This window comes from Vulpes vulpes, chromosome 9 (genome assembly GCF_048418805.1).
Source record: "Vulpes vulpes isolate BD-2025 chromosome 9, VulVul3, whole genome shotgun sequence".
Classification (NCBI taxonomy): domain Eukaryota; kingdom Metazoa; phylum Chordata; class Mammalia; order Carnivora; family Canidae; genus Vulpes; species Vulpes vulpes.
Window position 1 is genome coordinate 85453992 of NC_132788.1, and position 14490 is coordinate 85468481.

Genomic DNA, 14490 nt, shown 5'->3' on the forward strand with positions numbered 1-14490 from the left:
TAACCAAACATGGTGATTTGGAAGATCTACCTGAAGAAATTAATCCGAACACAACACAGAGTGATATGGCATGAAAAATATGAAAAGAAAGATATTACAACTATGCAGAATAGACTGAAAAGATCTCAAATACATTTAAGCAGCACCAAAGAAAGAAGAAAGGACAGGGAATATTTGAGATAGTAATGGGTGAGAATTTCCGGAGCAGAAAAAAGATATAGTTCTGCAGATTTAGGAAGACTAATATATCCTAAGCAAGAAAAATAATAGGAAACCCACATCAAGAAATACTGTAGTGAGGGACGCATGGGTGGCTCGGCAGTTGAGGGCAGTTGAGCGTCTGCCTTGGCTCAGGGTGTGATCTCCCGTCCTGGCATTGAGTTCCACATCGGGCTCCCCATGGGGAGCCTGCTTCTCCCTCTGCCTGTGTCTCTGCCTCTCTGTGTGTGTCTCTCATGAATAGATAAATGAATTTTTTTAAAAATAGGGACTGTATCCTATTTAAAAAAAAAGGAAATATGTAGTGAAACTACAGAATACTAAAAACAGTGAAAAAATCTTAAAAGCAGCTAGAGATCTTTTTTTTAAAGATTTTATTTATTTATTCACGAGAGACACACAGAGAGAGAGAGAAAGGCAGACACAGGCAGAGGGAGAAGCAGGCTCCATACAGGGAGTCTGATGTGGGACTCGATCCCAGGACTCCAGGACCACACTCTGAGCTGAAGGCAGGCACTTAACCATTGAGCCACCCAAGCCTCCTGCGGCTAGAGATTTTTAAAAAGGTGCAGATTATGCCCAAAGGAAGGAATTAGATTGTCAGCAAATTTCTGAATGGCAACATAGGAAGCTAAAAGATGTTGAATAGTATCTCCAAAGACCCGAGAATCCGATCCTCAGCCTTTCAAGAATGAGAGTGACAGATGGACAAAGTGAATTTACAACTGGACGATCTAACTGAACAACTGAACTTCTTTTTTTTTTTTTAAGATTTTATTTATTTATTCATGAGAGACACAGAGAGAGAGAGAGGCAGACACAGGTAGAGGGAGAAGCAGGTTCCATGCAGGGAGCCTGATGTGGGACTTGATCCCTGGTTTCCAGGATCACGCCCTGGGCCGAAGGCGGCGCTAAACTGCTGAGCCACTCGGGCTGCCCCTAACTGAACTTCTAAGATATATACCTCAGAAAGAACTTCAGGAAATACCAATTAAGAACTTCAGGGAAAAGAGGAATAGTGAGTGAATAAATTGGTAAATACAGTGAACCTAAACAAAATTGTCAGTACAAGACGATAATGATTACAACAATAGTACATAAACCATAGGTTTAAACAAGATCAGAACTAAAAATACAGGACAAAAATAAATTAGGAACAAGGTGGTCAGAATTAAAGTGTTCCAATAACTTTGCATTTGGGGTGGGAAGGGAATTAAGATATTAACTTTGGTCTTTGTTAATTAGGTGTGGTACAATCTCAATGGTATTCACTAAAATAATACAAATAAAATCTATAACTTTCAAATCAGTAGAATGTGGGAAGTGACATAAGCCAATAAAATACTCAAGTGCTTATGAAACCCAAAGACATGTAAAAAAAAGTGAGACTTCCTTAAAAAAGATAGTAAAAAAAAAGATTGTAAAAAAATAAGTCCAGATATACTAATAATCATAGTCATTTAACTAAACTCATCAGTTAAAAGTCAGAATTGTCAATAAAATACTCAAGTGCTTATGAAACCCAAAGACATGTAAAAAAAAGTGAGACTTCCTTAAAAAAGATAGTAAAAAAAAAAAAGATTGTAAAAAAAATAAGTCCAGATATACTAATAATCATAGTCATTTAACTAAACTCATCAGTTAAAAGTCAGAAATTGTCAAATTGGATGTTAAAAGAATATAAGAGGTACTGTTTCAAGAGGTACTCCTAAAACAGGAATTTGGGAAGTAAAAGTATGGAAAATGATATACCTCAAAAATTGTATCCAAAAGGGAACTGGTGTAGCTATGTTAATATTATATAACAGACTAACACAAATCATTGAGGATGGAGAGGATCACTACATAATGATAACAAGTTTGATTTGCCAGCAAATTATATCAGTTGTCAACTATAGAAAACGTAGATCTTATAATTATTAGAGAAATTGGTAAAATATTTAGTCAAAGGAAAACATTAAGCCTGGTGGTTCTAAAAGTCTAAACTTTCAAGGAATAGATCATAATACTCTCTCATAAGCCCTTCTGGAAAATAGAATAAGGAGAGCACATCAACTCCATCCTGCCGATCTAAATTCCATACCAAGAAGATCAGGCCAATATTACTCCTAAATTGCTCAAAAACATGGAAGTGAAAACCCTTAATAAAATATTAGTACATTGAGACCAGCAATATATAAAAAGGATAATGCATCATTCCGAAGACAGTTTTATCCCAGGAACGTCAGGGTAGTTTAACATTAGGAAATATGTTCTTGTAGCTAACCACAACAATATATTAAAGAGGAACTAGAAGATCATCTCAATGGTTGCAAAATTTTAAAATTCAACAGTTCCTCATAGTAATAACTCACAGAAAACTAGGACGAGAACTTCCTTAATCAGTTAGAAGGCAATGACCAAAAGCCCCAAGCAAATATCATTCTCAATAATAAAAGTTAGAAAGGCCATTCAAAATAAAAAATGGTTCCAATCAAAATCCCAACAGGGCTTTTCAAGGAAGACGATGAGTTGATTATAAAATTTATGTGGAAGGGGCGCCTGGGTGGCTCAGTTGGTTGAGCATTTGACTTGATTTTGGCTCAGGTCATGATCTCAGGATCCTCAAGCCCTGCATCGGGCTCCCTGCTGAGTGGGGAGCCTCCTTCAGGATTGTCTCTTTCCCTCTGCTCCTCTCTGCCACTTGCTTCTCTTTCAGTAAAATACATAAATAAATCTTAAAAAAAAAAAAAAAAAAGATTTTATATGGAAGAGCAAAGGTCCAAGAAAAGTAAAAATATTTCCAGCAAAGAAGAAAAAAAAAGTAGATATCAAGATTTGTTATAAAAGCATGATTATTAGGACAGTGTGTATTCACTTAGGGACAGATAAAAACACTAATGAAACAATAAAAATCATAGGGAAACGTGCCTTATGAGGGAAGTAACATTTCAGATCACTGGGGAAAGGAGGGCTAATGCAGTAAATGTTAGGACACTTGATTATTCACATAGAAAAACATGGAATTTAACAACCCACCCCCCTCCAAATTGATTCAGGATAGATTAAAGACTTTAATATCAGAGGCAAATCTAAACTTTCAGAAGGACAACATAGGGGAATATATCTAGGGTCTTGCCAGCATTTGGATCCATGAGGCTGCCTTTAATCTAGTAGGTATAAAGGGTATCTCGTTGTGATCTTAATCTTCATGTCTATCATGAATGGGCTTGAGTAATTTTTCATAGAGTTATTTGTCATTGTGTTTCTGTGTCTGTGAAATGATACCTGTCCATGTCATTTCCCAAGTTCCTAATTGTCTGTGTCTTAATTATTTGTAGTTATATGTGGTGCAAAGATCTTCTAGTTTGTGGCTTATCTCTTCACTTTTTTTAAGTGCTTTTGGAAAATCGTCAACTTTAATTTAGTCAAATTATCCTCCGTGCTTTGTGTTTTTTATGTCCTGTTTAAGAAATCCTTACCTACCTCACCTAAACCACGTTGATTGAGATCAGGGGAGATCTAGCACCCCAAGGACAATGGGGATGCAGGTACCAAACTGGGACTAATAGGTGGGATGGCAAAAATCACTGCAAGCAGTACAGATGAGCAAACACCAGCCCTAAGTGTTTGAGTCATCGGAACACCTCTCAGATGAAGATGGTGGGTCCAGCTCTACCACTTACTAGCTATTGCCTGTGAAACCTGAGTTTCTTCATCTTTAAGTAGGAGGTGACAATGAGCAACTGATGATGGGACCAACCTCATGGAGCTGCAGACAAGATCAAGCTGAATAATGTGTTTACAGATTAGCCCTGCACCTGGCACCAAAGAAGTATGCATAATATCAGCTATCAGCAGCATCGCTGTTCATACACCAAGCATTTACTGGCTCGCCCTGTTCTTAGAGGGGCCTAAAAACCATCTTTGAATAGTCAAAGATCAGTCAGGGAAGAGAGATTATGAAGACCCCAGCGTGAGCCAGGAATCAATGGGTGAAGGTTACCAGCATGTATGTGTGTGTGAATGTAGTGCATAGTTCTTGCCAAGAAAACACATTTCTCCAAGATCCTCCCAGGCTTCATTTCAACATCCATATCACTCGTGACACTGTACTGAGACCTCTTCCTCTTAGTGTCTCTCCTGGGCCTTTAAACTTCCCACTGGGTAGCCACTGTGACATGAACATTTTAATGAAACTTTCAAAGATGTGTGTCACATTATACCATCTAAATCATAATGCTGCCTTACCCGTCTGATCTATCAAAAAAGATAATACTTCTTCACTTGTTCTTGTCTCTTCTCTGAGCTGCTGAAGTCATGTGCAGAGCCAGATTGTACAACTGCGTGGATGGATTGGAGTCTGGTCACCCTTCAAGCAGGGGTCCCGATGCCCTAATTGGGGTTCTGGGGACTGGAGGTACTGGGTTCCCTGGGGAACTGGGGCCAGGAGCAAGAATACCAAGTTTAGTCATCTCTTCCCAGTGGCACACAAGTGGCTGGGAACAGACCAAAAAGCTAGAAGCTGGATGAACAATCGGAAGGATGAAGCTAGGGGGAGAAGGCAGTTGTGGGGAATAGACTCCTGCTCCTTTTTGTCAGTTCTCAAGTGGATTATTCTCAAGACATAGGATGAGCAGATGTTAATTAGTAGGTGGTGTACATTTCTTCATTGCCTACTTTGTACCGGGAATTGTGATTTTCATGCATTATATCATTTGTTTTCCTCTTCACAACAGCTATGGAGTGTGGATGTTATGACTTCCACCATTTAACAGACAAGAAGATTGGGCTCGAGATTACATAACTTGCTCATGTAGCCAGTGAGTGATGGAGCAGAGACAGACATGTTTCCTGAATCAATGAATACCTCCTATACATAAGACTTGTACAAGACTTCTATTTTGTAGGCTGCCATGGAGACTCCACCAAAGTCTTGAATGATAGAATGGGCGTTGGTAGAAGCTCAGGAAATTGCTACTGAGGGTCTTTTTCTTAAGAAATCCACTGCATTTGAGTGATGGCAGCTCTCCACTGTTATGGCTACATGTGAGCACAGCCTGGCTGGATATGAGTGGATCTCCATGGAAACATAACTTTCACTGGCTACTGCTTCCAGAGTAGTCAGCTTAAATCTCTGAGAATTCATCTCAAATATAGTTTCAAGACTTTATCTGCACCACATTTTACACATGAGACTCTGAGGCAGTGCAGAGTAACGCTTGGGAATACAGGATTTGCTGCTCTCTGGCAGACCTGAGTCTTCCATTTACCAAGTGTACATTTCTGACAAGTGGCTTACTTTCTCTGGGTCCCAGTTTAGACCTCTGTAAAATAGGAGTAATACAGTACTTACTTCATAAATTTGTTTTGATCATCACTAAATTCTTAAAATTAGGTGTTGGCTGTTACTATTTCTTTCCCATTTACCCATTTTCTTTCTGCTGCCTCTGTTCCCAAGTAAACTAGGGTAACTGATTCATCCCAGTTTGTTCAAGACTTTGTCTTTGCATAAAAAGTGCCTCTTCAGTTTTGGGCAAACCAAGATGCTTGGTCACCTTTCCCGACTCTCCAGTCAAAGAAGTCATAATGGTCCCCATAAAATAGTGTCCAATGGAGCTCAAGAAGGTTTGAGTCCCAAGAATTTACACTAGTCATTCATATTCATAGTAGTTTTTTGGCCATTGGATATGGAACGAAGGCTCAGAGGCACAGAAAATGACTGAAATAAAAGGCAAATCCAAATAACAATCTAATTTTGAGTCCCTGTGGTGGCTGGGTGGCTCACTGGGTGGCTCAGTGGTTGAGCATTTGCCTTTGGCTCAGATCATGATCCTGGGGTCCTAGGATCAATTCCTGCATCAGGCTTCCTGCAGGGAGCCTGCTTCTCCCTCCACCTATGTCTCTGCCTCTCTGTGTCTCTCATGAGTAAATAAACAAAATCTTAAAAAAAATTTTTTTTTTAGTCCCCAAGAGCAGGAGCTGCCTTATGATCTCTGTGTCTCCCTCCACATTTAGTAGGCTATCTGTTAAATGAGTGCATAACCAATCCCCTGAAACACCCATGATGCAAAATGATCCCCATATCCAGGCAGGGGGCTCCTTGTGCCAACAAATCTCCAGGGCTGATCTCTTAAGATTGTGGTATGTTATGAATGACACCAGCGTGCATCTAAATCTGGTTCTGGGATGATTTTGGAGCAGGCTCAGCCTATGCAGGAGAAATCTCATCCCACAGTGGGACTCCTGCCTCAAGAATCATTCATGAGTCACTGTTTGGTTAAGGATTGACACCCACTCACAGCTGCGTTCTTTGCCCTGTCTTTGGGACTGATATAGTTATCAATGGATTTGTAATTAATTGTCCAATGATTGATGACCCAAGAGGGATATCTGCCCCGGGAGAACACCATACAACCTACTGAGGCCTCCTATTCACAGCATGGGGTATCTCCCAAGTTCTCATGCTCCTTATGTATGGGGTAGGCAGGAGAGCTCAGAATATGGGGAGAAAACACCCCTGATTGCTGGGAGTCTAGGGGATGGGACATGGATTGTTCTCAGTGTTCTGAGCTGGAATACTATCAGGGCCTTGTCACTGCTACATGCCAGAGAAGAAATGATATGGGGGGACTAACCAGGTATTTGTACTCTGGTGTCAAACAGTCCTGATGTGCCTCTTGGTAGCTGTGAGACTTGGTTCAAGTGACACCCTCTCTGACTTTGTAATTGAAGAGAAGATGTGTAATATGCGGCCTACAACAGCTCGATACCCATAGCTGTTGCTACTGATTTATGACTGTGACCCAACATAAGCACCCCATGCAAGGAGAGAACAGTGCCCAAATCAACAAATCCAGAAGGGAGTGTCAAACAGCAAGCACTAAATAAATGTCAGCAACTCTTATTAAGAGCTTTTAAATCATCATCTACTTCCTGTGTCTGAGTCATTCAGCTTCCCTGTGAATACCAGGAGAGGCTTATTTAAGAACTACACGTAAGTAATATTCCCACTCAAACTGCATCACCTGAATCTAATCATGAGGAAGTCCCAGACAAACACAAACTGAGGGAGATTAAGCAAAATAACTAGCCTGTACACTTCAAAAATGTCAAGGATATGAAAGACAAAGGCTGAGGAACCACTCGGATTAGAGGGGCTTCAAGGACACAGGACTAAGTACAATGCATAAGCATAGATTGGATCCTGCACCAGAAAGAGATAACTGCTTTAAAGGACATTATGAGAGTAATTGGTAAAATCTGAATAAACTCTGTAGATTAGGTAATAATATTATATCATTGCTAAACCTTCTGGTTTTGATAATTGTCCTGTGGCTCTATAGGCAAATTATTTGTCCTTGGGAAATCACTAGGAAGTATTTAGGGATAAAGGGTCCTAAGGCCTCCAACTTACTCTTGAGCAATTCAGGAAAAAAAAAAAATCTGTATGTATGAAAACTTATGAAAAAACAAATGTGCCTAAATGTTCATGGGTGAATCTGGGTGAAGGGTATATGTGAGTTTTTGAACTATTTTTGCAACTTTTTAAAAAGATTTTTATTTATTTATTCATGAGAGACACACACATACACACAGAGAGAGAGAGAGAGGCAGAGGGAGAAGCAGGCTCCATGCAGGGAGCCCGATGTGGAACTCAATCCCGGGACTCCAGTATTAACCTCCCGGCCGAAGGCAGGTGCTAAACCACTGAGCCACCCAGGGATTCCCAGTTTTTGCAACTTTTAAGCACATTTGAAATGACGTAAAAATAATAATTAAATCATAATTAAATAAAATTACCAAACCCTCGGAAAAAAGAAGAAATAGTGCAGTCAGGCAAGCAGTCAGCTCCCTGCTCCAGTACCACCAGTCAGCAGCTGCGAGAAGCCTTCCACCTCCGGGTCCTGTTTCCTCACTGTCCCCTCTCCTGGTCAGCCTGGAGAGGCCAGCTGTATACTAACAGGCAGCTTTAGAATTGGCCACAGAGGCAGGGACAAGGGTCAGGCTCGTTTGCCCATGTGGTAAGGAGAGAAAGGCAATGGATCCAGCACAGTGCGGTGGCCAGGGGGAAGGGGTGAGGTGAGGGGTGCTCCAATGGCATCATTTGGCCTGCCTGCAGCCTTTTAACCTAGGTGTCTCATGAAGGGCAGGGTGAAAAGCCCTGTGGTGCCAGAAGAGAGTGTTCTAGCGCTGAGATGCTGCTCTATCCCAGGAAGAAGGGGAACTTGGCTCCCCAGGAGAGGGGTGGTGCTCACTATCAGCCAGAAGAGGGCGCTCTCTTCTCCCGCATCTTCCTGGACATCCAAGCTCACAGATCTGCAGATCTCAGGGGGCAGATTAGGTTCAGGTGAAAGAAGCAGGAGTGTGAAAGTGAGGGTTGGCTTCTGTCTTCGTTTAAGATGTGATACTTTGTTCATTATGGATGTTTTGCATTAATTTTGACTAATTACTCAAGATTAATTAATTATTGAAAATATTGCATTAAAATATTATTGATCTTGGTTAGTGAGTTCTTTGTCACCTCCTTAAATGTTCCACCTGAGGCCAGTGCCTCATGTGCCTCCTCCTAGTCCCACTCTGGCAGGTTGAACCTCTTCATTGCAACACCACCAGCTCAGAGTTTGCAATTGGTCAGATGAGGTCTAGAATTAATGGGCCTTCTCGTACCATAAAGAAAGGGCTGGCTAAGAGAATTAATCCTGAAAACCTGAATTCCTGCCTTGAATGTCACTTTACAGTCATTAAAGTGGCTGGGGCCTGACATCATTATCCCCAAGTCTCAATTTTCTCATCTGCAAAATGGGGATCGCAATCCCTTCTTTGCACAGTTCATTCTGAAGGCAGTATATCACCCAACTGAGATGTTCTGAGGGCCAGACACTGTGCTAAGTCTGCCCTTTATTTACAAACTCACAAAATGGTCACAGCTTTACCATGAAAGAGCTATTATTATTGCCACTTTTGAGGATGAGGAAATGAACACAGAGAGCTTTAGCTACTTGGCCAAGGTAGAACAGCCAGTAACTAGAAGTGCGTATGCTTTAACCTTCACACCAACGGGGATGGGGGATGTGGGGGTCTGGTAGTGATTTCCATCCCAGTGGAGACATTTGGCAATGTCTAGAGATATTTTTGGTTGTCATGACTAAGAGGGTGCTACTAGCATCCAGTGGGTGAAGGCCAAGAATGCTGCTAACCATCATGCAATGCATGGGGCAGCCCCCACAACACAGAATTATCTAGACCAGAATGTCAGTAGTGCTGATATGGAGAAGCCTGCTTCCTGCTTTACTCCTGAGTTCGGGGAGCTATATGAGAATTTAGCCCTCGGGGCTCCCTGAAAGGCAGATGCTATGTGGAGGTGGTTGCTATATTTCTTTTGTCTCAGTGGCCTGGATTCGCTTGGTTATCCAGGGACCTGAGTTCCCCTGGCTCTGTGTCCTCACACAATGGTTGAGAAGACAGGCTCTGGAGTCAGAGCACCTATCGTGCTTTCAACAACAATTGATCAAACACCCACTGTGTGCTGGTCTTGTCCCAGGCCGTGCAGACACACATACGTGTCCCTGTCCCAACAGAGACAGACATCCAACAATGCACAGCTCATACATAATCATACACTGTGATACATACCATGAAGCAAAAGACATAGGCCCCATGGAAGAGAATAAAAGGGAAGATGCTGATGGACTAGGGGTTCCAGCAAGGCTTCTCTGAGAAGGTGACATTAAAACTAAGACCTGGGTGGCTCAGTGGTTGAACTTTTGGCTCAGGTAATGATCCCGGGGTCCTGAGATTGAGTCCTGCATCAGGCTCCCCACAGAGAGCCTGCTTCTCCCTCTGCCTATGTCTCTGCCTCTCTCTGTATCTCTCATGAATAAATAAATAAAAATCTTCAAAAAGAAACTGAGACCTGGGGGTGGAAGAAAGGAAGAGCACTGCAAGTGGAGGGAACGGCTGTGCAAAGGCCCTGAGGTGGCATTGAAAACTGCTCAGTATCAGGGGAGGCCAGTGCAGAAGGAAGAAGGGAAAGGAGTAATGTTATTTTGAAGAGATGAGTCGGTGGAGGCCACGGGAAGGACATAACGACCAGTTATGTCAAATGAAGGGCCTTTGAAGGGTTCTGATCAGAGCAGTGACACCCCGAGGCCCGTCTTCAGAACACTACCTGCATGAGGTCCAGGCACAGCCCAGTGTGGAAGATGCTATGTGAGGCCAAAACCCAGAGCCTGCTTCATCATCTGGAAACCACCACACAAAGGCGAGGTTTGTCTCGATTAAGCAACCTTCAGTCAGGCACCTCCCCTGATGGTTGGGGTGAGGGAAAATGGCTCTGAACCGTGATAACCGGAGCAATTTGCATACATTACAAGATTATTGCTACGGCTCATTTGTTACTAGACAAAAAATTACATCAGTCACTGGAGACACCTGTTCAGGTCATGAGGCTTGTCCCCCCAGCCAGTAGGGGGATTTTCCCATAAAGCTTTTGTTTCTTCTTCTACTTTTGCTACTTTCTTATTCCTACTCAGCCAGTGCACTTTCACTACCCCTGAATTCTCCAGATCTGAGGTGTCCTTTGGCCCCCCTTGACTCCCATCCCACCAGGGGCCATGGTGGATGGCTGTGGCTCCCAGTGACGATTGGGACCATGTGTCTGGACTCCCACTCCTCATTTCTGCCCATTCACATGACATGAAGGGAGCTTATCAGTAGGGGCTTTGTGAGGTTTTGAGGGGACCTGGCCATCCCTGTCTGATTGGGATGGGATTTCCCAAGGTGGACATTCCTCCAGACATTGAATGGAGTTTTACGAAGAAAACAGTTCTATGGACAATAAAGTCCGGAAACCCTGTTTCAACACACTGAAGCAGCTTGCTTTATTGCAGAACTTTTCAGAACATCTAACATGCTAATGTGCTTTATAAAGCTCCAGGGAGTAATATATATTTATCCTTTTCTTGAGAATTTTACAGAGTAGTGTCTGGAAGTACATGCCCCAGGTCATCTATAGCTGCCAAGTGGCAGAAGGAAGGACACTTCAAAGTGATCAATGTGGGTCAGGCCAGTGTCTGCCTTTCCTTCCTGGCTCTGGACTCCAGGGTCCTGGAAGGAATAGTTCCAAACCCCCAATTCCCAGCACAGGATGGAAGAGTGGGGGTTTCTCCTTTCCTTGAGCCTGCAGTACACAGTCTCGTGTCTCCGACCTCTCCGTGTTATCAGTGACTCCTGGAGCCGGTTGAAAGCCACACTTGGCTCAACTGTACAAAGACAGAAAACATGTTGGCAGGCCATTGTTTAATCTGCTTTAAATAATGGAAAGCTTTTCAGTACTTCTATCTTTCTTTTTAATTACTAAGCAAGTACCTATTTTTGGAAAAATGAACAAACGAAAAAAATCAAACAATACCCAAATGTATAACAGTAAAAAGTCAATGTCGCCTTTGGCCTCCTCCCTCTGCCTGGCCTGCAGCATTTGTTTGCTACATTGGGTTTGGCAGATGAGAAGGCTGGTCTGTAGTCGGAGGGCCTGGGTTCAGCCCCAGCTGAGACGGGCTAGCTGTTCGTCCTTGCGAGCAAACCTCAGTTGGCTCATCCATAAAGTGGAGGGCCTGGGGGAGTACTGAGTGATGGGAAATACAGAGAGTGCTCAATAAAGCCCTTGCTCCTAGTGGACTTCAGTTAAATGTGAGGCTTAGCATTTTTTTAAAATATTTTATTTATTTATTCATGAGAGACACACACAGAGAGAGGCAGAGACACAAGTGGAGGGAGAAGCAGGCTCCATGCGGGGAGCCTGATGTAGGTAGGACTCAATCCCAGGATCCCAGGATTACGACCTGAACTGAAGGCAGATGCTCAACCACTGAGCCACCCCGGTGCCCTGTCTATACGCAGAAGCTACTATACAGAGATTTATTTTTCAAGTTAATATTCAGATGATGAAAGTTAAAGATTAAAAAATAGATTAGTCAACTCATCCTACAGGTTAACCTTTTTTTTTTTTAAGATTTTAAATTTTTTTTTAATTTTTTTAAAAATTTATTTATGATAGTCACACAGAGAGAGCGAGAGAGGCAGAGACACAGGCAGAGGGAGAAGCAGGCTCCATGCTCTGGGAGCCCGACGTGGGATTCTATCCTGGGTCTCCAGGATCGCGCCCTGGGCCAAAGGCAGGCGCCAAACCGCTGCACCACCCAGGGATCCCTAAGATTTTAGTTTTAAGTAATCTCTATACCCAACGTGGGACTCAAACCCCAAGATCAAGAGTCGCATGTATCACAGACTAAGCCAGCCAGGCATCCCCAGGTTGGCTTATTTTTGACACTGGGAACTAAACCCTATTCCAGGACTGGGATAGGATCATTACTGCCGTAGAAAATGTCATGCTTTTAAGTTCAGCTTATAAAAATCCTTTTTATAAATCCAGGCGGGATTGTCAGATAAAACAGAGGATAGGATGTCCGATGAAATTTGAATTATCTAAAAGTCAAATTTACCTGGGGGCGCCTGGGCCGCTCAGTTGATTAAGCATCTGCCTCTTGATTTTGGCTCAGGTCATGGTCTCAGGGTCCTGGGATTAAGCCCTGAGTCAGGCTCTGTCCTCAGCAGAGAGTTGGCTTGAGATTCTCCCTCCCCCTCCCTCTGCTCTTTCTTTCTCTCTCAAATAAATAAATAAATCTTAAAAAAAAAAAGTCAAGTTTACCTAGTGCTCTGTATTTTTATTTGCTAAATCCAGCCAACCCTACATTCAGCAAACTTAAAGATTTACTTTTAAGGGGTTATAGACCCATTTGTAAACACTTTAAACTTCTTTTTGTTTTTTTAAGATTTTATTTATTTATTCATGAGAGATACAGAGAGAGGCAGAGACACAGGCAGAGGGAGAGGCAGGCTCCATGCAGGGGGCCTGATGCAGGACCTGATCCCGGGACTCCAGGATCACGCCCTGGGCTGCTAAACCACTGAGCCACCCAGGCTGCCCTAAACTTCTTTTATACATTTCATAGACCCCATTTCTTAGTAAACTTTAGTTGTCTGAACTAATCAAAAAGCAACATTTTAAAATACTAAGTAATTCTTTTATCTTTTTTTTATACAATTTTTAAAAGTAATCTGTGTACCCAACGTGGAGCTTGAACCCACCATCTTGAGATCAAGAGTCCCACGGTCTACTGAGCTAGCTAGGTGCCCCTAAATACTAAGTAATGTTAATAAATTAAACTTATAAAACAAATTCTTATAAATGTTTCAGAACTGTGTATGAATCTAAAAAGGTTACAACTGACAGTCACAAATCTAAATTGGTCCCTCTCACTGCACAGTTGATGTGGAGTTACAAGATTGTCAGTTAAATAGGCCAGAATCTTTCGTATGTTACAAGTTCATAAAATGCGCATATGTACAAATTCCTTCTTAAAGGCACAAAAGGTGTTTCCCCACATTCAATTTTGCCAAGGAAAACAATCATCACCCTTTTCCTCAGAGATTCAAAGAGGACTGTTGTAGACACCAGGGAGCTGCATTTCACCAGGAGCTCAGGAAACCATTATTTCCTCCCATGTGCTATTTGGGGTTATCTCCTTGGGATGCCTGAGTGTGCTTGGCCAGAGATTTTGGCCAGGATGAGCCTGGCTGTATGTTAGTGATATGTGCATGCTTCTCCCTGTGGCTACAGCCACCCGCCCATCTCTTCACGAGGGGGTGGCCCCAGAGATCCCTTCTTCCCAGAGTTTTCCTTACCAAAGACTGCAAATCTCACCAGGGCTTATAACTTGATTACATTTTGTTTCTTTTTCTTTTCTAAGATTTTATTTATTTATTCACGAGACACACACACACACACACACACACACACAGAGAGAGAGAGAGAGAGAGAGATTGAGAGAGAGGCAGAGACACAGGCAGAGGGAGAAGCAGGCTCCACGCAGGGAGCCTGACCCGGGACTCGATCCAGGGTCTCCAGGATCACACCCTGGGCTGAAGGCAGCGCTAAACCGCTGAGCCACCCGGGCTGCCCTGCATTTCTTTTGCATTTCAGATCTTCCTATCTTCATGCCCACATCTCTAAAACTCATTTTACATGGGTTGAAATCCTATAGTTTTTAAAAAACCTTCCTTTTGGGGGGTGTATATCTCTCACACATATTAAAAAATATCTGGCTCAATCGTGGATCTCTCCAGGGCTTTAACTGGTTCTCTGTCCTTAGAGTCCAAGGACATTGTACAGACCCATTCTAGCAGACTAGAGATTGCTCTCCCTGGCAACTCATGGCTAGTAGTTGGTAT

At 42.6% G+C, this 14490-nt stretch overlaps 1 protein-coding gene across 1 annotated transcript in view; it reads right to left on the bottom strand.

Moving 5' to 3' along the window:
* ABHD6 (abhydrolase domain containing 6, acylglycerol lipase) overlaps positions 1-14490 on the bottom strand; it is a 72481-nt gene that overhangs the window by 48081 nt on the left and 9910 nt on the right. The gene's annotated exons all lie outside the window — the stretch shown is intronic.